The sequence below is a fragment of the Rhopalosiphum maidis genome, chromosome 3 (genome assembly GCF_003676215.2).
Source record: "Rhopalosiphum maidis isolate BTI-1 chromosome 3, ASM367621v3, whole genome shotgun sequence".
NCBI lineage: Eukaryota > Metazoa > Arthropoda > Insecta > Hemiptera > Aphididae > Rhopalosiphum > Rhopalosiphum maidis.
In genome coordinates this window covers 8,036,736-8,064,034 of record NC_040879.1, presented here as the reverse complement: position 1 = coordinate 8,064,034, position 27,299 = coordinate 8,036,736, and the positions used below count along the sequence as shown (strand labels likewise).

Genomic DNA, 27,299 nt, shown 5'->3' with positions numbered 1-27,299 from the left:
ATACCAGGTATTTTACGATGTCTATATACACGGACTTAAAAATCTCATGATATTATCTCATATAGAACGAAAATTGGAAAACATAGAGATTGAAAAATATTATGTTCAATATAGAAATGTATATTTTTACAAATAACTGCACGGTGTATAATATATTATGCCGACATTTACAAAATCCGAAAAAATAATTTGTAATAAAAATAATAATTTTACATATATAATATTATGAAACACTGTAGGTAAGTTACAAAAAAAAAAAGTATAATAATAATAATAATAGGAAAAAATAATAATAATAATAATAATAATAATAAAAATATAAAAGCTTATATAAAAAAAATTTTTATCCTGAAAATATTGTCCTTTACAAATTTGGTAGGTATAGGTAAAAAAAAAAATTTGTATTTCATTCCTGTAGAAATTACAGTCAAACTATTGAGTGGTGGACAATGCATTTGACTAGAAATTCAACAGAATCTATTTGCATAATTTTTTTACTTAAAATTTCCAGTTTAAAATATTTTCTTTTTGTATTGCAGCCATGATCACGGAAAAAGCCTGTAAACAAATAATATTTATTAATTTATATTTATTTTCATTGATTTATTGAAATGAACATTTAATATCTACAAATATTACGTAAATATATTATATAAATATCTAAAAATATACAAATTAATGATAATAAATTCATATTTGAGAGTATTTAAAAGTATTATTTATATACTAAAACATTAAATAAACAATTGAAAGTGCAATTATTCATTTAAAGTAATAATTGGTAATATCTAATAATAATTGTGATTTTAAATATTTCAATCGCTTTCTCAAGTTGTCGTTCAACAATTCAGTTAACGTTTTGTTCTGAGTTAAGTGTACCTATAATACATATTATATAAGTGCTTGTTGTATTATTTACACATAGGGGGTCACAAATTGACCAGTTATATAATTAGTGTTTCAGTTTTAAAATTATTTTTAAATGAATCACTACTTTATAAAAATGTTACACAATTTGAGGTAATAAATTAAACGTGATTATTTTTTGATTTTAATTTTACTATAAATTCCAGACAACATATTTGTTGTTATCTATGGCGATAAACATAACGTTAAGAACAATTAAAAAAAAAAAAAAAAGATACATATTATATATACATCTATTTATGCAGATAGGCAAGCTGAATAAAGAATAAAAGTATTATTATTTATTTTGTATATGGTGTAACATACATGTACATAAGTATACCTACATATATATATATATATATATGTATTTCATGTATTTATTATGTTAACGGTCATAGAGGTTTGACAAATTATTTATATGTGACAATAATAATTTGAGATGTTAAAATAATCAAAACATAATTCATAGGTCCAAATAATCAAAACGTCATTATATAATGACCGAGTGATGTTTGGCAAAAGAAAGAGTAAATATGCTGACAACAATTGGAACGCGAATACTAAATACTGAGATCCGACCGCTGCCAACAATTCATTGCTCCCTAGACAATAATAAATTGCATATACCGCATAATAGGTATATAAATATACGAAATAATATGCATGAAGATTTCTTACAACGGTTATTATTTAAATGTTTTACAAAAATAACATAAATAGGAATTTGTTGTACAAACCTCGTGCAAAACGCTAGCAAAATATTGTGCACCAACGTAGGTATCGTACCGTATCTAATACGCAATCACACATCTGTTAAGTGTAAATGTTGTGTTGTTTGTTCGACAATACATACCTATTATGACGTATTATTATTGCCTATGACGGCTGAACCTATATCGGGTAACACCTTTTTTCCCGACAACGGTTTATAATAATGAAAAGTAATAGTGTTGCTTATTGGTTATTAAAATGTTTATAAAACATCAGCACGCGTAATCATATTATTATAGTGTACAAACGCGCGCGACTTCTTCAAAACGATTTCTTATGTGTAATTTAACAGTACGATTTCCTCCGTCGCGCTTATTAATTTATACAGAGTGATATACGGATGCATACGGAGGATCGAATAAAACAGTCGATGAGCGATATCGTCAGACTCGGCACACATACGCACTGTAACATTGTAACATCGACGTGTACATTATAATGATAATAATAGTAAATGTACGATAAACAGAGTGACGACGACGTCCCATACGCAACTCTACCTGTCGTACCTATAACTTTAATACGTCCAGCAGATATGGGTTAAAATTATTATTTATTATACGCTTTATGAATAATATATATCATCGCGGCGTATTATAATATAAACGCGTACACACACCTGAACAGGTGTACCTATTATCCGCCTGTACGCTTTACCGTTTTGACCCGAAACGGTCCGTTTGTCATGCACCACATTATTATTATAATACTATACAATGCGTAAGGGTAAGGTGCGAGCAGCGTCGAGTGTATCGACGGTATCGTAATATTTTAAATTTTTCACGACGAAAGGATTTCGTGATGTGTAATAATAATACGCGACAATTTGTTAGTCCGCCGCCGCCGCGCCGGTCACTCTCTAATTCGTACACATTATATATATTATTATACTCGTCCTCGCCAAATACCCATTCGTTTAGCTGTAATATACGTACAATCGGCCAAAAATGAACCACACAAAACGATTAAGAACGCTCGCCCGTACGCACATTACATTGTAGTTCGGCGAGTCTCCCGGGAACCGCGGCGGTGTTCCGAAGGTCAAAATCGAAAATTGTACAGAACAATATTATCGTCATTGTGATACGATAATGTTTACGATAATTGAACGTCATTTCCGTTACGCCGGTTTAATGTGATCCTAATTACAATATTTTATTATTCCTATACAGATTTTTTGTTCAATATCTTACGGATAAAGTCCAAGTATTATTATATCAAAAGAGATTTTTATTAATAATCAGACGCGTTCGGTTTAAAAGTAATATTATTATTAGCATAATATATTGTATTAAAATAGTTTGTCGATGACGAATGCCGAACTTCCCGCAATACGTAGTTGAACAATATATAAAAATTATTACGGATTCGATAAGGGTATAAATGCTACACGCCAACAACGTATGATGAACAAATATAAATTTACACCCATAGAATATATATGTTGAAAAACATCCTATTTATTTAATTTCCTACCCCCTCATCCCCGTTTAACGACCAGATGTCGAGTATCGCAAATTACAATATAATATTTACGAATAGGCCTTGGGTGTTATAAGTTATATTAGTGTGTTGTTCCGCTCAAAAATCAACACGATTTATCGTTAAACACAATAATACATACTAAAATTATTAGGTACACGTAAATATATATATACATTTAACAAACCTGAAAGATGTTTAAGAAGCTTTCACGATTTGTATGCGTTTGATTTCTTTCTTCAACTGTACGTAAGTCACCTCCAACTTGCGCTTTTGAGCGGATATTTCGATTTCAGCGACCTTCTTCTTGAAACGGCTGTTTCTGGCCGCCTCGTTGTTCTTCTGCCTCATCTGATAGTAGTAGTCGGTGGATTTCGACGTGCAGCTCGAAGACATCGTTAATTCTATAACAACGTTAACGTGAATGAAAATGTTCAATATTATAACGCATTAAAAGTCTGTATCGAAAAATGAGCCGACTAAACACGTTGTTTTTGTAATATTTCTTTACAAAATATTATATTATACTGTCGAGATATCCGAACACGACCATAAGCACTGCACGTGACGTGCCAATGAACCGAAATAATTATCGTCTTATGGTCCAGTGCAGCAGTCATGTCATGTCACGTCATGGCGGTGTCAAAAATTGTCATTAAAAACCCATTACTGAGCTGTGGTCCAGAACCGAATCCCATTGATGTGTCCGGCTATTGAAGCATAGACATTTCCTAATTTCCAAGCGTAAAATACAACACGTGTCTTTGTGTGGTATGTTTTTTTCAGCCATTCTAAGAATTGTTTGTTTTCAAAGATGACAAATAATATATATGTTATATATTAGAGGTTTAATTTATGAAATATATTCTTGCAGACGTTTTGTGGGAACAACAATACGACATTGGTTGGAAAACGGATACTCGAAAAATGGTTAAAAAACATTTTCAGAAAATCTTTATCGTTTAAACAAAAGGTTTAACCTTATAGACTACAATTGGTGTAGTTTATTTCGATTGACATTTCTGAACATTTTACGTTGACAGATAAACTTGGCACGCGGCTCGAAAACAATACGCACATTTAGGCCAAGGGAAATACCGAAGAGAACGATAACGATCGCGAATCATATGGACTGCAATTTCGTGAAAACAGAAGGGCTACAGACGATTTTATTTTCGATTTAAAATTTCGTCACACATTGTTTATCAAAAACAAAGTTACAAAATCATAACAAAGCTGTTACGTAGACAATTTAATATTTTTACCCTTTCGTGATGGTTGTGTACAGCAGTACCCACGAACACGAACACGTTTGTATGTATTCGAATGTATCATACAACAATTTTTCGATGTGAAATAAATATGCGTTTTAAAGCTTACTATAATAACTAAATTTCACACCACATAATTTTATATTATTAATTACTTAAAACGTATATATCATAATATGCAGTATTTATTAAAAGCTTATCTAGTAGGCATACTGCGTAATACTAAAATAAACAATCACACACTTATATTTAACATAATATAAAGTAATGCTTTTTCATTGCAATATATTACTACTTTATTAATAATATATAATAACGCTACATATTACTTAAACATTTTTTTTTATTTATCTGCAATCAAGATGCAGTTTTTCATGTTAAAATAAAATTAGTATTATAATAGATCTAAAATTATCACGGATGGCAATGATTACATTATATTCAAAAAATATTATAAAAGTACATATTTTCGGTGAATTTGTCAAATTCCAACGACACAAACGGATAAACGTGATTAAAAAAAAATTCAAATACGTGTAATAATAAGCATACCTATATCTAAAATAATAATTATCATTGTATTAAGATTTAAATATTACACGTCGATAAGCACAATGTTTTGGAAGGCGGTTAAATTAGCGCAGCTCACGACACGATAAACACATTAACGAAGACCGTAAAAATGTCATAATATAATAATGCAGATAATAATTACCTCGTTAGTACAGGCGGAGATCAATCAGTGTTTGAATCGATTCGGAGATCGGAAACCTGAGATGGCACGACACCGGTGATACAGATGACCAGTTGTAGTTGGAGTGCTTTGTCGTCGCTGCTGCCGTGTGGTAGTGTGGATACTTGGACGGGTCCTTCGTGACGGTGTGTTGCGGTTTCGACAATAAACTGTCAAGCAGAGATCTCCGGCTTATATATGGTCGTCGGACGCGGACGTCGTAACTGAGCCTTTGCCCAAAAATCGCATTATCATCCCTTCCGAGTGCGATCGCTCCACCCTTTCTCGCAAACCGGTACCTACCAGTCCGGAGCGATCGTCGAATCGCGTAGAGAGACGATATCGTCGCGGAAACGATTATCAAACATTATTGTGTTTGGCCACGCCGACCTTTTCTTCTCTCTCAGCTCTTCCCCTCTCCACTCGCCCACTCACCCACACATACACAAACGCACACATGCACACACGCACACTCCCTCGTTTTGTCACTCTATTTTTGCGTTGTTCGTGAAAATCGAATTCCATATATCGGTGGCGGCACAGTGTACAATAATAATATATATATATATATAGAGGTAGGTATATATATGGTAGTCTTTCGTTCATAATAACAATTGACAATGTAATATATTTTTATATTATCATCACTTGCAGCGCGGCGACGGGGTTGTTCGCAGTAGAACGGACGGCTTAATTTAGCGCCGAAACTACAACTGCTGTAACGAAAACGCCGACCACCGCAGTGGTTCATGCCGTTATACTGCGGTGCATTGTACACATTATTTTATACGACCGGATACATTGATATTGTGTGGAATAAAATATGTTATTGTAATTGTGCCATTAGGCTCGCGGAATACGGTCGCAAACGGATTAACACACGTTTTGATTAATTTTAGGACGGGATCTGCATACCTATATTTTTTAAAAAAAAAATAATAAAATCATATTTGTATATTTATATAACTCGCTATAACAATCACTTGCATCCGCTAATCCCGATGCTCGTTGATTTGCCACTCAAAATACAGCTTCTGTATATTAGACATTTCCAATATTTCGTGATAAACATGACATAAAGTACGTTTAAACGAACACGTCGTACAAACAAAAAAAAAAAAATTATTTAAATTAAATTTATTTCCGTTTATTGTTGCATACAAAATTCTCTATATTATCTTATTAGTTTCAAATTGTGGTTAAAATTATATGTGTTAAATAGTACAGTACTACAGTCGGTTTAGAGTCATTTTTTTTTTTTTTTTTTTTTTTTATCAACTAATTAGTAAACAATTTTCATTATATGATTTGTTTTTTAATCATATTCAAAATTGCATTAATAGGAAATCGGAAAAAATCGTTTCATTTTTACCACGCTATACGAAAATCATCTAATTAAGAATTATATTGGGACAATGGGATGCAACTAAGAAATAACGTCGTTTTAAATGTAACGTGTAATGGTGTATTTTCCATTTTGATCATCAGTATAACATTTTAGAATATAAAATGTATGGTCGAGTGACAAACAAAGTACATTCTATTCAAAGACGAAAGCATAAGTGCGCTAAATAGGTACTAGGTAGATATATAATATTATCGTTTATCGGTAATTATTACCAACCATCGTAATGGCAACATGTATCTTTGTAAGATGCAAAGATGTGTGATGCAATAATGTATAACATTAAGCAATGCGATACACCTAGTTCAATTAAAACATACCTTTCATTGTATACGTCTCGTCTCCGAACGGTTTGCTAAATCCAAAATATGTTTTAGTGACACTCGTATAGTATTTTATGATTACAATTTTAAACGTAGTACAGTTTGAGTTTATTTTCTAAAATCTCCATATATATATTAATAACCAGCCGTGTGCCCATGCCGCGTGGCCAGAAACGACACTTAACTTGTTGGCCGACGTCCATTTCGGTAAAAATGTACAATACAAATGCACACAAGACACAACCCATGGTAAACAAGCCCATCCAGACTTCCGTCACTCACATCATCATGCGTTGACTAAGATATTTTATAGGAAATGTACAATAATAATAATAATAATAGTAACGGCAGTAATAATTTAATTAATAACATCGCCGGACGTTCGGATAGTTGAATACCCATCTCCCATTTACCTCTACTTCTACCACAGTACCATATAAGTTATTTTTAGAGAATAAATATAATTTAACAATAAAATTAACATACAATTTAATTAATCAATAAATATGATATAATATGTTTAATTTCTATTCTTTTTCAAACTTTTATAAAATTGTTTAGACGCTAGGTATAAAAATAACATAAATATATTTTTTTCGTTATTTCTACAAAAGTTCTAAAATGTTTGATAGAAACCTTTTAAAAAAATATGTAAGCACATTATGCATGGGCGTAGCTAGAATTTCAATCAGGGGGGCAGTGGCATAGTCAATTTTAAATCATTAAAATTCAATTTATAAGGTGTAAGAAATATAATTTAGCTTAAAATGCAAGGGAAGCGCACTTGCCCCCCTTGCCCCACCATCGCTACGACAATGACATTATGATAATATAGACCAAATATATCAATTTAATACGAAAAAAAAATTTATTACGCTATTGCATAGAAACATTTACAACGAGGAAAAATTAACCCGGTAAAATTGACGTAAATTTACTTTGTTTGCATCTTTAATTTTGTTTACATATTCGTATATATTTTTAGTTTATATAATTTTCTTATATGCCATGCAAAATTTAGTTTAATCAATCGTATTACTATAATAGTCATTCAAATAGGCATAATCTTTGGAGCGATAAACTGAGCGAGAGGGATGGATAAATAATGTTTGTTTCCTAATAGATTTTTAGTTTTACCACATTTTGCCTCTCTTCTTCCCAAAAATGTACCTCAAGTTACGCCAATAAATAATAATAATATATATACATACATGTATGTCCTATTAAAGTATTAAAATAGTCTCTGCTAAAAATCGTTTTTCGCGTACAAAGATAGTTTTATCATTGAATTCAAATTAAATACATACATTACAGTGAACTACATAATAGTGATGACCGACGATAGACTAGAAACCTATTGTGCAGCAGAGATTTTCTTAGTTTTAAATATTGTTATCAACAGTACATTAAAATTTTTTAGTAGGTATTTTTCGTGTGGATCGGTGTAGTATAGTATTCAATTATTACATTCATACACGTAATATACACGTAACATATACGTATATACACGATCGACCACTTATTAACAATTTTACCTAAAAATTATAGCTATACAAATCCGAATAGAATAGTATTCTATACAATTTCAAAAATAATAAATTATTTTGTGATACAGTGTATTTTTAAACAGTAACAGAAACTACGAAAACAATTTATTTTGCAATATCTTGTAAATTTTCATTTAATAAAATATGTTACCGATCACTAGACCTACTCGATACGCATAATAATATATTATGTAATTTTTTTGTGTTTGGATAAACAAATTTTTTTTAAATGTACATTTATTTATACATGCATAATTTAATATATATATACATAGTACATAATAATATATTATATACAATAAACATTTAATCCGCTTCACAAATGTCGGTTGCCAAATACCGTGGCGTTTATTACAACAACTTAGCGGTAGTGTGTGTTTATGTCTGTCATTAGTCACCATTAGAATAGAATAGAAAGATGTTTTGATTTTATTATAACTTCTACTAAGATTTGTTTCGATTCGAAAATCACAACCAAAATATACTTAGAAAATATAAAATTTATTAGTTTACTTAATTAATTTCTGTAAAAATGTAAACGATTTTACCAAAATGTATTTCACTATGATAGGTTACCGGTTACCATGAAATACTAATATTATACAAATTTTTATTAGAAATACGATACTTTAGAAAATAAAATACTATTTTAGTAAGAAAATGTATCTATATATATATATATTTGGTTTAATTGTAATATTTAGGGCTCGGGATTTATAGAAGCTAATAAAGGTAAAATATACATATATATTATGTACAAAAAAATATTAAATATACCATAAAATTATTCAAAATTAGGAAAAAATTAAAAAATCATTTCATGTTGTTTATAATATGCAAAAAATAAATGTAAAATATGAGAAAATAAATATATTATATGGGTGCTATTTAAAATACGACGCAAAACTGGTTGGCATCTTGACATCTCATTAAAATTAAACTGAAAAATTAGTTTAAAATAATAATGTATATTATGTCAATTAAATATAGCAGCTTTATCAACTTATTTAACAAAAAATGATTCACGAATTCACGATAAGTTAAATCGATAACTTATCGACGATAAAATAGTATTTCGGTACATATTAGCGCGATAGTGATTAAATACATATTATACTGTTTTTTTTTTCAAATTTATATTCGTCTGCGATAATGTTAATAAATACCTACTTTAAATTATAAGTAAATGAAAATTCAATATTATTTAGAATATTTTGTAAAATATATTTTTTTTTAGAAAATATCAAATATATAAAATATGCGTAAGAAAATCAGTGAATTCATTTTTCTATAAAATGTATTTTAAATTCTCAATTTTTAAATTCACTATTGTATAGCATTTAGAGAGCATAATACATATAGAACAGGGGTGGCGTACCTACGGCACACGTGTCAAAGGGTGCCACGTTGATCAAATTTCAATGCCACACATGAAAAAATTGAAATTATTAAAAATTATGCTATTTATAAAATTTCGATTATAACTGTTGTAAGAAATTCAAAGAAACAAATTATATACATTTTAAAAACAAAAAAAAAAAAAAAAAAGGTACGCTAACTTAATAAAATAATATATAATAAATCAGTAATTTTATTTTTATCCTAAGAAAATTGAATTTCTTTTGGACACGTGAAAAATCTTCAAAACCTTGATTGGGAAAATTTCGCACTTGACATTAAAAAGGTTTGCCACCCCTATATAGATATAGAACAATATGCATCTTTTACAACTTCCGAGCCAAAGTAATATTAGGAACTTTTTCAATTAAACAAAACATGGAGAATTTTTCAAAAAATAAGAATTTACCTAATTATGTAACTATATCACTTTAATTAATGTTAAAAATACTTTATAATCCTAAATCCTTTACATTAGAAAATTTTAAAATAATTTTATTAAGTTCTGAAATATGATTATTGCAATTTTATAATGAACCAAAAATGTGTGAATCCCCAAATCTATTTTCTTAACGCAATATTACAACAACATGTATTTTTTTGTGTTAAAAATATTAGTATTGTGTATTATTGAAAAAAAAGTAAAAGTGGATGTAAACAATGGCTAATGAGATTGTAGCCCCCTTCTAGGATGACTTAATACATTCTTATTATGCAATTATGCGCAAATATATTTATGTAGAAAAACTGAGACAAAAAATTTTGTGAAATATCATCATTGTTATAAAATTGTTGATAGGCAAAAAGCCTATTGAAAAAAATGTGATTTAATAATGATGAAAAAAATCCTCATTATTTTTTTTTGTCGTATACACCAATATATTGCTATTTAATATAACATAAAAGACAACTCTATATAAACCTAAAGGCTAAAATACCTAATATACCTAAAGCATTTAAATGTTTTTTTTTATATGATATTCGTTGACTATAATATGACCAACGGATTCAATAACAAGTTTCCGTGGACTATTTTTGTTTTATTGTGGCTACTTTAGAGTTATAATGTATAAATTAAAAGAAGACCCTAATCGCTACTAGTTAGACAACAAATTGATTTTAATATTAAAATATAGGATTATTTTGTTACCTAGATTAAATATTGCTGCTAACTTGTTTTTGTATACAAACAAAACAAATTCATTAACATTAAGTATTCCGTTATTTCAGAGTCCATATTACTGTGTATATATTATTAGGTAAGCAAACATTGGAAAACACGAATAGATAACAACTATAATATTATAACTCTTTATAATGTGTACCTAATGTGTATAAACACATTTCTATCCGACAACAATAATTAAGAATAATATGTATACATTTTTTATCTTAATTATATATAATATCAAATATTTATATAAAAAAAAATACAACAATAAACTTCAAATTGTAACTGTTCTACACCTATAACATAATGATGGTCGTTATAAACCGAACCGACAACCTTATTTGTCCTTTCTATAGTACCTATACACATCAATAATATTTTTTTAGTAATCAATTTAGTTCGTTTCCGCTTCCTATATATACTTACTCTTCATTTATGTTTTATAAACTATAAAACCATGTATGTTGTACAGCCATCATTTATCAAATATTTTTCTAGGCGCATATAAAATATTGACTATCAATTTCATTGTCGGCCGAGTTAGTTACAAATTGTAACTTACAAACATAAACTATTTCGACGAAAATTTCATTGTAACATAACAATAAACTTCTGTTTTCTTTTCTTTGTCATTAGATTGTTGTTGGAGTTTGCCCGCAACGTATTTAAAATATATATAATGATGTATACATCGTTATCTCTTACTTTACTCTTTTATTCCGATGAACGACAATGGGCATGTTTAGTTTTTATCATTGCCAAACAAACATTGATGCCTACCGAATGATTATATAATAGATTATATTGCAATATATTACCCGATTATAAACATATACACGTTTTAGTTGAACTCTGTGTCTTTATTGCTGTACGTTGTTCGTATAGAATAATATTATAATGACCTTTATATTATTTATAGGGAACATTTCACGTTTAAACCAGCTCCAAAGACGATATACTACGAGATTTTTCGAAATTGTATTTTAATTTTATAAAATACGAATGATCAAAAGTTAAACTTTACCTATTAAGTATTAGCAAAAAATTATACTTTTAACATGAAATTAAGTTTCATTTTGATCACATTATTACATTTTACGACACGATTGATAAATTGTAAAATGTAGCATTAGTAAAAATAGTAAATAATACCATGCTTGACTATTTCTACTTGTTATGCGTATACTGCAACTCCACGGGTTGCAGTTGATTTCAGATTTTCTTGAACTTATATACTTACACATTTAAAATATTAAACCGATGTGAATATGTTTATAAAACTGTTTAAAAGGATAAACGTAAAGTAAATTATTATAATATAGTTAATATAACGAATACGCCAAAAGACTAATTTCTATATACTCCATAGTCCAGAGTCCTAACAATAAACATTGATTGACAATGACTGATGACTAACGCGATTATAATATGGACATTTCGATTGTCCGATCCTATAATGCATTGTGATTCGCGAGGCCCTCACAGCGAGGGGTCAGGCGCACGTCGGATTTATTTCGTTTTAGATTCTGAGCGGATCAACAAGAAAACTACCTATATTGGTTTTACAATGATGACGAATATTTTTCTTTGGAAAACACATTAAAATATTGTTAGGTACGACACGAGCAGGCCATGAGATGCCGCGATTACAAAGATATAATAATATAATCTATATAACGATGAAGTAAAGTAAACTCGCATGAACGAACGAGATAACGGAATAGTCTTCTAGTCTGTAATATACGCATATCGAAATGACAAAATCAAGTCGGTCTCGTATTATACGCGCAGCAATAAACACACTACATATAATATACTTCAAAGAACACCAGCAATGTTATAAATTATAATACAGCACACGTTTACCTCGCGGCGGTGGCGGCGTAGATACAACAATATACAATATTATGTACCTATTCACAGGCACAGTGTGATATTGTATTATGCGCCTATATATTATAATATATTTGTACACACACACACACACACACACACACACACACACACACACACACACACACACACACACACACACACACATATATATATAAGTATGTGGAATTAATAACGCTTTTTCGAAGACTTTAACCGTCCGCGGGAGCGTGTGCACAGGTGAAAAACGTACCTACCTATGCACACACATAAACAATATAAACTGTGTACAACACATCTCACATAACGTGCGGCACGTGGTATATCTACAGTTATAAACACGCGTTTATACATACATTGTCATATATAGGTGCAGCCGGAGTTGAACACGCTTTGAACACGCGATCCAAATATTAATAATAATAATGTTATAATTTATATATATATACGGGCATAAAATATACCGTACACCGCCGCTTGTATATACATATTTTAAGCCGGGCAGGGTGTATTATCCTTTATATAATATAATATAATATAATGTGTGTCGAGCGTGTTTTTCTTTTGGCACGAGTCTGGCCTACATCTATATATTGTATTGTATCCCAACGCAAATAATTATTACCGTTTTCCTCCTTTTAACCCCATCCCGAGAGCACACACTCGATGCGCCGAAACGCGGACGATATAATATATAACACAAAAACACATAAACCGTGTCCCCGCTGCACCGGTCGCGGACACACCGGGCGAAAAACTTCCTTGTGTCACACCTGCTGATTGTGCCGCCGCTGCTGCTGCTGCTGCTCCCCCCCCCACCCACCCTCGTCGCCGCAGTCGTCGTTGGACGGGCAAACACCGTTAGTGGGTTAGTAGTGCGGCAGCGGTGCACGCAGTTCGCGAATCACACTCGTATATAAATATAAGTATAATATTATATATTATTATAGCGGCTCACCTCTTGTGTGCCGGCCGAGTGGGCGGCGGGGGCGACCTTTCAACGGGAACCGTAAACACCGAACATAATATTGTGTGACGCGCAGCTGCTCTCCGGTCCGCGTGCGGCAGCCGCGCGCGTTGCGCCCGTGCTTACGATGACACGCACACGCACACAATGCTCTCTCTCACTCTCTCGACCTATCCCTGCCCGCAGCCGCCGCTCGCCGGAATGACGTTTATTGTGCGGCGACATAATAATAATAATAATAATAATAATAATAATATAAGAGCGTCGCGTCGGCGGCGGCAGTGCCGATCCGCACAGCATCTCTCTCGCTCTCCGATAACTCGGTCTCTGTCGTGCCGGCCGAAAGGGGTAGTGTGACCGGGCGCATGGTATATAGTCGTCGACGTCGCCGTCGTGTAGGCCTCGTCACGAACATAATGTACGTTATTTGGGCACTATTATTGTGTACACGCGTATTATAACGAAAATATAATGTATGTGATGCGAAAAAAAAGTATTACAATATAATATATTATATACGTACTCGTGTATACGGTGCATACATGTATATGTATTATTGTTGTATTCCGTAAAACCCCACGCGACGACCCCGCGCGCTGTGCACCGCCGACGGACAACCGTTATTCTCATTATTATTGTTGTTGTTGCAAAATACGACGTATCGTCTATTACAATAATATATGCATGTACTGCACTGGGGTGCCCGAGGTCATGTGCGCGTAAATGCATAATATTATACGATGACGATAATACGATGTGCACAGCCCTCTTGCGGTCGTCCGATTTCTCGATTCGGCGGAAACGCCGCCGTCGCCGCTTCGATTTATTTATTCTGGTAAACGGGCGAAATCCCCAACCCGCGCCATTACCCCCCCCCCCCCCAAACCCACTCTATACGCAATAAAGGGCGCGGGACGACAGCTCACCGCGTTGAAAAAAGTTTATTGTCTGTCGATTCACTACACATTTGTACTATTATATCGAATACCTGTAGGGCTGTAGCCCCGATATGCGCGTGCTGTAGTGCTGTACAGATGTAACAGATGTGTACAGTTTAGTTGCAGTTTTTCCGCGTAAGTACTGCAGCAGGTTTCTATCTTGTATAGTCGAATTTGAACGGGCGAAATAAACGTTTAAATTTAAGATAAAATTGGATTTATTTAGTGCCTTTGATTAATGTTTAACTTCAATGATAATTGCGACTATAAATCAATTTATATTATTACGGGGAGATTTTTTATTGAATTACGGCGGATATGGAAATACGGGGGCTTAGCTATCCCGCGGGTCTGTGTTGTCTTGGTACTTTTAACCTTCTTTGTCCTATTATCAAATGGCCCGTTCTTTCGTCCTATCGGATGCATATAGGTAAACTGCACACGTATTATATAACTAGGTAATACACAAATAATTTAAATGTCTACTGAGTCGGAAAGTACTCCAAAGTTCAAAAGCTTATATCATTTAATCGCATTTTCGGGTTTTTATTGCTCTAGATTTAAATTATAATTCGCATGTTTAATATTCGTAGTATATCTATACAATACACAAAATAATGCACTTATACATTTAAATAGATTATATTTTACAGGTAACGTTTTATAGCAGCACGTTTAACGCAATATAATGGTTATTTTTATTTACGGTGGATTACCATAAAGTTATGTGTACGGAAGTCGTCAATCGTCAACGTTATATAATGTTCAAATATTAAACGCACTCGACTGTATTTGTTTTTCGTCGGTGGGGGCCCGCGACCGAGTATATTTCCCACGAGAGGACTTTTCGCGTGTACCTGCCATCGTCGCCGTTTGAAAAATAAAAGGTCTTTTGAAATCGAACTGCACGACGGCCGTTGTGCGCGTGCACCTTTCCGCCTAGCCGCCGTCGCCGTTCCGCTCGACAAAAACCACCAGCTTTACAGTTCGGACACCGGGTTACCCTACTCCTCATTCCGCCAAACGGTGCGCGGCAACAGGCTATATTATTATATTTCGGCAAACGCTCGTTCGTGGTTACACAAATATGATACATTAATACGTACACTATACACGGACGCCATTTCCCCGTGATTTCTAGGGTACACATACACAAATTCACGCGGACAACACTATTTTAGTACCTATACGTATATAATCGGTTATATTGCCAAATCGGGTTCGCTTAAATTTCTGGAAAACACGTACCTGCAATCGAAATATTATATTATCAATTAATATCGTCGAAATAGCAATTCAACGTACGATATAATATACGAAATCGATACGACTACAGCAAACGATATATAGGCAGCCCCGTCGTTTATAAGTTATAATTATATTATTTGCAGTACACACTTGAATTCTATTTTTATTTTATTTTTTATCAAATTATAAATATTGAATATTCAAAACAATATATATTATTATGTGTTTATTATTTACCTATTTAACTCGTACTATTAATTATTTTAATATATTTTTTTTCAATAAAAAACATACCAACATACTTATTTAAGTTGAAATAGTTACAATGCGAGTTCAATAAATTTAGAATTCACAAATTTAAAATTTTAGTTTACTCACTCCGAGCATTGAACACACCGCTTCAGAATGCATATTGCTAAAGTCAAATCGAGTTTCCTAAGTTTTTATTGAATTTCCAAATCTAATAAAAGACTTGTTGTGGGATAGTATACAGATAGTAATCAAATATTAATATAAACGCCCCCAAAACTTGTCTGCTTATTGTGTACACATAAAATGAAATTTAAAAGTTCAAGAGGTAACATTTCGTTGTATATTTTTGCAATACATTTTTTCAAATATAATATTTTATTTTACATTGTTATCTCATAAATCATATATACCTTTACATTTATTTGTGCTACCTAGTATATTTGTTTTCAATTTAAATTTGTATTGTTCAAACTTTCAAAGACAAACATTTTATTAAAGGATCAAAAATATTACAAGTATTTGTTTAAGTCTAATGATTTAAATAGAATAAAAAAATAAATCAAAGTCTATTAAATTACTTTAGTTCTGTTATTCCAATGTTAACAATAATTAAACAATATGACATGTATGTTTACCAATGTTTTTCAATGATGAATAAGTGTTATTGTTATATTATTTTAATACAAATATAATTTGGCAAGTGAAGTTAAATTTGTTAGAAAGTCAACTTGTTACCAATAACATAACTTGTAACATATTGATGTTTATTTAATATATTATTTATGAAAACTATTTTTAATTTCTTTCGGCATGCTGAACAATTCTGTGGTACAAATTTCAAAAGACGGTATCAACAATGTATGTTTACCTCTATCAAATAATCATATCGTCAAACCGTTAGTAATCACACCATTCAATATCCACCACGGAGCCACACTCCTAAATAAGGCATTGCATCCTTAATACTTATTCTAATTCATATATATATATAATTTGCAGTATTTTTAACTAAAAATATAATATCCTCTCAATACATCCATCACAAATTTGTGCTGATTATGATTTAAGTATATTATACATATTTATTTATTTTAATTTAATTGTATTCAATGACATTTCCGTTTTTTGTAAGTAATTAAATTCTTACATATGATGATATTATACTATAGGTATACGAAAATATAGACCAAACAAGAATTTTTAATAAAATAAAACATTTTTTACCATTTGATTAGTTTTACTGCAGTTTTTTTCCAGAAATGTAAGACCTTTTTTAATTTATTAAATCATTCATATTTTATTCTATCTACTGGTCCTATTATTTATATATTATTTACATAGAGTTGAGTAATTATTAATTATATAGTAGATAGGTAACAAATTTCTCCATAAAACGATACATTGTATTATAAATAATAATAATAATGCATTTAATATATAATAATAATAATTTCTAGTAATTAGATTTATTTATATTTTATTTTTATTATTATTATTATTATTATTATTCAGATAATCTTTCAGTAACTGTGTCCATTGAATTTTAAATTACTATTATAATATATTTATTACACAATTTTAATTATAAGGTTATTTATAATATGAAAATTTAAATCATAAATTTTATGTAGGCTATAATTATTAGTTAGTAGTTTTAAAGAAAATAGAATAATTAAAAATAAGTACCACTTAACAACTATAAAATCGGTTGGATTATTTATGAATAGTATTAAAAGGCCGTTTAATCCACATCTATTGTGTCACAGACATAAATCTAGTACATAGCAAGCAACACAAAGTTAATTCTTCTTAATGAAAATTTGTTATGTTGTACGTTTGTATTAACTAGATGGAGAAAATACAAGCGAGTGTGATGTCCTGTTTAAGGATTCATTGTAACACTGATCAGGGTTTCTGACAAGATGTTGGTTATCACCGCTTCCTGTCCTAGGTTTGTCATTCAGTTAAAATATGTTTTTCTTTCCCTTTTCATGAGGTATTCATAAGATTAATAGTACTCGAATTAGCATTTGAATATAATTATACGAGTTAGATTATACAATGAACATAACTAAATTTAAATTATTTTCTTGCGAAATGTATAAAAGTTAAGTAAGTAAGTACTTAATTATACTCCGTAAACTTATAAAAGATAATTTTAACTGTAATTATATTTTACCCGTTTCTTAAACTTAATTGATATTTATTAATTATGTACGTACATGTATACACAGTTACATAATATTCACTAGAATACTGAGTTATGAGTTATCTCGAAATTTGCTGAAAAACAAATAAATAAAAATTATTAGCATCAACATATTAAATATAACATAATATAATGTCTTTGTTATATCTTATTTTTGAATTATAAAATTAATATGTTAGTATACAATTGTGAATTGATAAATTTAATATTTGACATAAAATGTATAAAATAATAATTAGATTTATTGAAAATAATGTCGTAGTATAGTGGTCTGAATACTCGTGTATAACTAAAAAAGCTAGACAGTACATTTTTTCAATAACTCTTACTTATCTTACTTTCTTAGTAATTTTCCTTACTTAATTTTACAAAATTATTTGCATATTTTTAATTTCAATAATAAATCACTATTTTCATTAAATATACAGAAAGTGCCCAAATTTCTTTTAAAAACATTTATAAAATTAATAACTTGTAATAGTCAACAGCTAAGCGAGAGAAAAGAATCTATATCTAATTATAACTTTAAAAAACACTATTATTAAAAATTTATAAATAATACATTTATTATTTATACATTTATCACTTATGTATTTATTTAACATTAAATATCAAAACATCTAATATATATAATATATTACAGTTGAAAGTGTGCCTTAAGTTTAAAAAAAAAATTATGCTGTGGTTCATTGTAAACTGTTAACACAAAGATTTTATAGTTAGTACAAAATAAAAGGCAAGTAATTAAAGAAAGTTTTAATTTAACTTGTTTACTCAGTCATTTATACTTTAATATAACTTTTAGTTATTTTATTCGTTTTTTTTTTTTATAATAACTTAACTAAAAATTGTTTAATAAAAAGTGATCAATATTCCCACTTCTCAGCTTTGGTAAATGGTAATTAATATGATTTCTAAGTATTAGACTTTGCTTATACTAAAAAGTAATAATTAATAATCAACAGGCAACAATTAATTATAATTCATTTAAAATATAATTGTAATAATTAATAAATAATAATATTATATATTAACGGAAACATATTATTTTTCTGTCGTCTAAATTACTATAAAAAAAACTAACTACATAATAACATGTGACCTAGTTTGATATTAAATTTATTTGAATAATTTCAGTAGTACTTGTGTACCTGTAGATATGTGACATTAAATAAACATTTATAAAGTCTATATTATAAGGTGTATGTTTATGCATTTAACCCGTAGTCCATACTCCATAGGTATACTAAGTATTTTGCCTTAAATTTTCTGCAGTTTTTTTTTTTTTTGTGCAATAAATATTAATTTTCTAACGTTTCCATATTTTGGAATACAATAATAAACTTACCGATTCCACTTCAGGTGTTAAAATTGCTTTACCTTCTTTGCAAATACATTAACATTATTGTTATCATCATGTTCATACGCAATAGCTCCAACGGTAAAAAATGGTAACTTACTCTTTTGTAATTGAAAAGGATTTAAATCAAACGCACGGTCGTACAGGACATGCAAGACATGAAACCTGATGCGTGTGTGGTCACTGAGAAATAAAAATGGCACGTTTGCCGGATTATGCGCCTCTCTTTCAATCTTTTTCACTATATGGTGGGTATATATATATATAAATATAGTTATATTATATTGTATTGAATGGTTATATAGAAGAAACTTCGTGTACTTTATATCATCATACAAACATAAACCATAAATATATATATTGTATTGTAAATACTAAATAAAAACATGTGATGTATGTGAAAATAAGTATAATATACAAGTAAATTGAATGCCTTGATTATTTTTATTATTAAAAATTCTGAAATTATCGACTAATTTGTATATACATCGTACAATATAAAATACTTTAACTATGTTATTTTATGTAGTATTTTTAAAACAAATCTAAAAAAAAAAAAAATGTGGATATATATATATATACATGTGTGTATAAATACTAACATATTATAATCATTATTGTTCTCTAAATATATTTCAAATTCATAATGCAGTGTAGGTACAGAGTACAGACATATACATAGTACATTTGTATATAAAAATTGCAAAAACGTATAGGTACTTACATATATCTATTACAGTATTATTACTTATATATATATTTTTTCATACTATGTAATTGTATAATTGGAAAAAAATAATCTTATCTTAACGGAAACTGAATGAACTTAAAATTTTAAAACACCGTCATTTTAAATTAGTATACGCTGTTTGTTTTATTTATTTAACTTTTACTTCATCGTCAACTTTACATCATTATATTGTACGTATTATATTATATACCTATATTCTCACCACTTCACCAATATATTACAATACGTCAATACTTAAATAATATTTTCAACGGTTCTTCAATCTTCGGAGTTGATATTACAAGGAATATACTTATAAGTAAGTAGCAAATATAAGTTTTAATTATATATTGACAATATGGATGTACGGTTTATAGTATACAAAAAATAGTATAACAAAAATTTTAACGTGATAAATATTTTGTTTATCTGTTTACATTGGGCGGTTTTTGATTGAATTGGAATTTAAAAGGAAATAGGAATTAATAAATATAGTTAATCGTTAAATATACATTTATATATATATATGTATATATATATATATATATTTAATATATAATTAAGAGTTTAAACATTAATTATTTGTTTAGAGATAGTTTTATCAGACATATTATCATAATATATTAATAAGTTGATTTATCATATTAAATGTTGAGTCATAGGTCATAAACTAAAATATTAACGATAACTCAATTCAATATTTCGACACAACAAACTGTTAAGTGTTTATATTATTTTCATTTTTCCTCGGCTGTATAAGATGTATACGAGAAGATATAGTTATTAAAATATAGTAGGTTTAGGGAAAAATTGTGTATTTTTTTTAGTTTTTATCTATATATTGTTGAATATTATAAAAGTCTCAATAGTCAATACAAAATATAAGTATACCCTGGTTATTTTTAAAAATAAAACATTATTACTGTAGAGCACGGATTTATATGCAATAAAAACCAACCAAATATGCGCTAAAAAAATCTTAAATATGCATAAATATACGCACAAAAATGTTGAAATATGCATGAAAATTAAAAATATGCGTAAAAAAATTACGGAACCCTACTATAGATACTTAGGTATCTACTTTTCTTCATTTTTTTCGTCACTTTCATCATCTTGGTAAAAATATTTTAATTCCCCGATTGTTGATCTAAAGTCATATTTGAAAAAACCGTTTATACCTACAAGTTTATTTTTTCATTAATTTTTATATTAATATCGAAAGTATAAAAATATTATTATAATAAACAATAGTACATATTTCAAAAATATCCAAAAAAAACATCGAAATATGCAATTAAAATTGCAAAATAAGCCTTTAAAATATAAAAATGTCGAAATGTGCAAAAATATTCACTAAAAAAGTTTCATTTTTTAAATCGTTATGTCATAAAACAAAACAAATGTTATGCTCACTTAGCATATCATACGATCAACCAGAATAAATGTGCAAATGCATATAAATCCGCGCTCTAATTATATAGGTATATGGATTATTATTTTATGAAGACCGGGAATTAATTAGGTATTTCAGTACATTTTAATATTTTGGAAATATTAACCATTTAACCATGAAAGACGAAGTAATTATAGCTTTAATCCAAAACAAGAATAATATTTATTTAAATATAAATTAAATCTACCGAAGTCGAGGAAACATCAAAGGAACGTTTCTTACACAGCGTTTGGTTTATATATATATATTATAGATGCACACTATTTAAGTACAAGTACATGTATATTATAATAATAAGTATTAAGAAATATGTTTATATGTATTCATTAGTTTATCGATCATTACCATTGATGAGCTCAACGGAAACAGTGTAACGCGGGTATTTGGATATAACACTTCGTAAGCACTTCGCCAACGATAAAATAAATTATTAATATAATCTAAAATTTAAATATAAGGTATACTGTATAATGTTTATAGTTGATAAGTCACGTTTTAAAAAATAACATAATCTGCAATAACCTTGTGTACCTACTATGAGTTACTCCAGATATGGTCATTTTTCCACTACTTTCGTTCTTGATAACCGAATCATTGACTTTGATTCATTCATCTATAACTATTGCCACACAATTTGCTTGTGTGAAAGTTGAACATGTGTATATTGATATAGAAAAATGCAATATCTACCTGGTATCAAGAATTTTAAATCATGCAAAGTAATAAAAATCATACATTAAAAAACAGCACTATAGGTTTAAATACTAACGATATTTTTATTCAAATTGATAAATATTTTTAAGCTAACATTTTGTCATATTGATTGATAAAAAAAATAGACCATTTTCCTTACACTTGACAATTATTTCGTCGACAAATTAAAATATATTACACAAGTTTGAATATAAAAATGAATAGTACAAAACTATAATACAAGTATTTAATTATTTTTAAACATTTTGTGAGATTGAATGATAATAAAATATATAGGAAGTATCTATGTAGTTTACTTTATAACATAGTTTTCTCTCATACATCCATTATATTCATCGACCTTGAATGTTTATATAGTATTGTTTTTTGTAGAACCTATTTGTAAAATATATTAGTATTAGAATCTAAAATATTCTATTCGTTTTCATTTTATTAATAAATAAATAATTGCTTTTGAAAAAAATTGTATTCACATATTTTATAATTTTATATACCTACATATATTATATAATATCATCACATCTTTACTCAATCGAACTGCCCACTTCGCGGGTTGCCCCAAAAGACACTGTATACATAACCAATATTAGCACACATTATTCGGTTATATCTTATCATATAAAAAGTAAATAGTAAGATTGTAAAATATTAGCTTTACGTCGAAATGAATATGATGCTCAAAAAATATATTTTGAATAAAGTTAACCCTGTCAGACCGAAATATATTTTGGATAGAGATAGCGAATTCATGTAAAATGCTTTTTTTCTTAGAATTCTATAAAGATTAATTTTTTATAATAATAATAATTTTTGGTTTGTAATTATTCATCGGATAAACAAAAACTGATAAAATAACATGATGCTATATGGCATAGCTGGGTCTGAAAGAGTTAAAGTAGTTTACAGGTAGTTTTTTAATTTTAAAACTGTTAAAATTAACGTGTAGTTTGTATAGTTAAAAATTATTATTTTATATAAATAATATTTTAATTACAAATATAATGCAATCATTTTTCGAAACTATAATAAATTGGTTTTGAATAAGTATACATAAACGTCATAAATTGTATACAGTATTGATAAAATGGAAATTATAATTGGATTTTGTAAAGCTATTTTTTATATATTTTAACGAACTAATCATATTTATAATCAATTTTGGTAATTGTTTTTTTGGAAGGTTTAAAAGTCATATAGTTTCAAATTCGCACGTTTCCATGCATTTTCATACACACAGATTATATACAAAATAAATTAAATTATTTAAATGACAGACGACGGTTATTATCGAATCAATAATGTAATGAATTATCAAAAAAGTTTAATAGGTATATGGTACATATTAATATTTAGGATGGGTACAATTTAAGTTCATTTTTCTTGTCACTAAAATACAAACAGGCACAAATCAATAAATACTAATAACTATAATATTGTTAATTTTTTTATTTTTCAAACTAATATTTTTTTAACATAATTAATTAAATAAATAAATATTTATGTAAAAATAATTCCATTAATTTAAACGATGTATTTAATTTGCTTTAACTGTAAAGATTTACTGAACTTGATAAATTCATAATACCTACATTTGAAATATGTTCATTCATTAACATCATCGAGTTTTTATCGTTGTGGTATATCGCATTGTTCACAAACTTTTTCGGCTTATTGAACATTTTCTAAACATATGAAATGTGAAATGTTAAATAGGTAATACAAATTCTAATGATAATTTTACACATTTTAATAATAATTCTTCAACTAAGATTGCAAATAACGCTAATACGAAATATATAGAATGATGTTCTTTAACACATGAAACTTGCGTTAACTATATGGATATCGATGCTTTAAATTTTTGAAATTTAAAAAAATTTAAATATGCAATAAAATTATCTGCCCATTACTATGGAAAATTTAATTTCTCAAGAAAAAAGGCTATCTCACTTCAACAAAATGTAACAAACATATAATATAACCACTTCTATCGCTCAAGAAATTAATTGTTGAAAATATTATAACCATTAAAAAAAACAATGCACTTAAATCCATTCGTAGAATTAGACACCGAGTACAAATTTCTTAAATCTTTGCAAATTAATGATTATTATTATGAAAAGCCTAAAATTATTAATTTGGATAACACCATAGATGATGTGCGAATAAATAACATTAACACTGTAAATTAAAATAGTCAAATAAGGAGTACCATTAAAATTTCAATTTAATATAATATATTATAGTATTATTTAGTATAAATAATAGTATCGTCTACCCTTTGATAATCGGATGATTCTTTTGTCGAATGGTTCAAGCACCGTTGTTGACGAGCCGATTTCGGAGTTTTCAGCATCTCTGGATGTCATCTCACGTCTACTGTGGAATTACCAAAATGCCGAAAATCGGTTCTCGTGTAATATGCTCGAAGATTAACAGCGACAAGAATCCGAGCACGCACGTTACTTTGGGCCAGAGACCGTCATCAAGCGGATACAGCACGACGCATAGACACGCATTGCCGTATGTACTTGAAAAGTATTTGCAGAATCACACTACTTGCGCGGACAAACCGATCACAGAGTTTGAAACTTCGGAAACCGGAACAACGGTGGTACCGGATGGGGTGACCAAATGTACGGGTAAGCTGATCGTGAACATCCCGTTCCCGGAAGTCGGTCCACCGGCACTTTATCAAAAAACGAAAATGCGTGTCTATGCGTCGTTCTGTGTCCGCCTGATAGCGGTTTCTGGCCCAAAGTAACGGGCGTGCTCTGATATTTTTCGCTGTTTATCTTCGACGGCATTTGCCCGTCGTTCTTTTTGCTGGACAGCCGCGTCGGCATCATAATCGAGTACTTGCCGCTCGAAGCGTACACCCTCTAAGAACATTTAGCCGCGATCTACCTGTTTCGTTACATGACCGGTAAATAAGTATACTTAATATGATATATAAATGCATAATTCGCAGCTCGTATACTTTAAGGTCATTGGATACGTACACCGTTAGCGCTAGATTCGTAACCACCGATGTAAACAAAACATTGGATAATTTATCAACCAGTAAATAATTATAACACGGAAATATATCCGTGCAACGTGTTTAAATTTATAACAATTTATTCCCGTAATCGTGATCTTATCGCCATCTATGAAAAATATTTTTAATTAAAATTTGCGTTTCATTTTTTTCAATTGCATAGCGTATCTGTGATTATATATAGTCAATGCTATTATACACACTTAATCTAACCTACTTTAACATTTTATTCACGAAGACGATAAAAATTTTTTTTTTGAATTCGAGCAAATCTAAATTAGGAAAATACCTTTTTTATTGATATTGCTCAGTGTCAATTGCATATCGAAATAGTAAATAATAAAATAAAGTATCTATATAAATATAATATACGTGTATACATATTATATTATTTATATATATGTGTGTGTACTGTGTATACTGTGTAGCTAAGAAATATATGTAGATCAAATGTATTGCCCTAAAAATCATTCATTGAGAAAATACTCGTATCAATAATCAAATAGTTCATGCTATAAGCTATTACAAGTACGAATAAGTCCCATAAAGATTAATATTAACTACCTAACCAACATAATTGTAATATGTAACTTAGATCAATAACTATAATAATTTAGTTTTAAATATTTTTATGCTCAATCAAATTAAAATGTTTCATAACAAGTGTTCAGTTATATCCACATCTCAGATTTGAAGTATAAATCATATATGATATAAATATACACGGTAAAACGTATTATGTTGTCAATTTCATCGTTTTTTTACGAGCAAGGAAGAATTAACTATATATACAAGGTGATTGTTTTAACAGTAAACCCTAATTAAATCGAAAATAATTAACAATTTGAGTACATTTTTAAATCTAATCTATAGTACAATATAACATTTGAAAAAAAATATACTTTATAATATTCTTTTTAAATCATTAAATATATTTTTAATTTCATGTCTCAAAGCGAAATATTTTTCTGAATATTTTTTGTACCAAAATCAAATTTCAAACAATATTTTTCGGAGTACAACCTTTAATAACTTCTTATTCTGTTCATCTAAACTTTGAAATGTTAATACGTATAAAGTTATATCTAATCAGACACTTATTTAAAATTTGATATTTTTATACAAGTTCTCTGAAAAATATTCTGCTTCAAAATGTGAAATTAAAAATCAGTAAATATAATATAAAAATTAAGTAAAACAATGTTTTCGAAACTGTTTATACTATAAACTATAGTATACTTTATAGTATAAACTTTATACTTTTGGAAACAAAAAAATTTTACTGTTAAAAAGAATTATTCAATTACCCTGTATATATTCTCTATGTTGACCTTTTAAAAACTGTACACATCAACTCTTTAAAAATACATTATTATTATTATTATGTACTATAAGTGCAAAAGTTATCATACTAAATGTTATAATCGTTAAGTATAAATGATAATGACTGTGTACATGATGAATAATTTTTATCGCGAAATCCTTTATTGTGTTTCATCACGT

General features: G+C 28.9%; 1 long non-coding RNA gene across 1 annotated transcript; it reads right to left on the bottom strand.

Moving 5' to 3' along the window:
- Positions 1–245: 245 nt before the first annotated feature.
- Positions 246–5,361, bottom strand: LOC113559907. The gene is made up of 3 exons (XR_003406069.1): positions 5,149–5,361; positions 3,350–3,566; positions 246–558 (listed from the first exon to the last, which is right to left on the bottom strand). It is a non-coding gene; the product is annotated as an uncharacterized LOC113559907 (long non-coding RNA).
- Between the last annotated feature and the right edge of the window lie 21,938 nt (positions 5,362–27,299).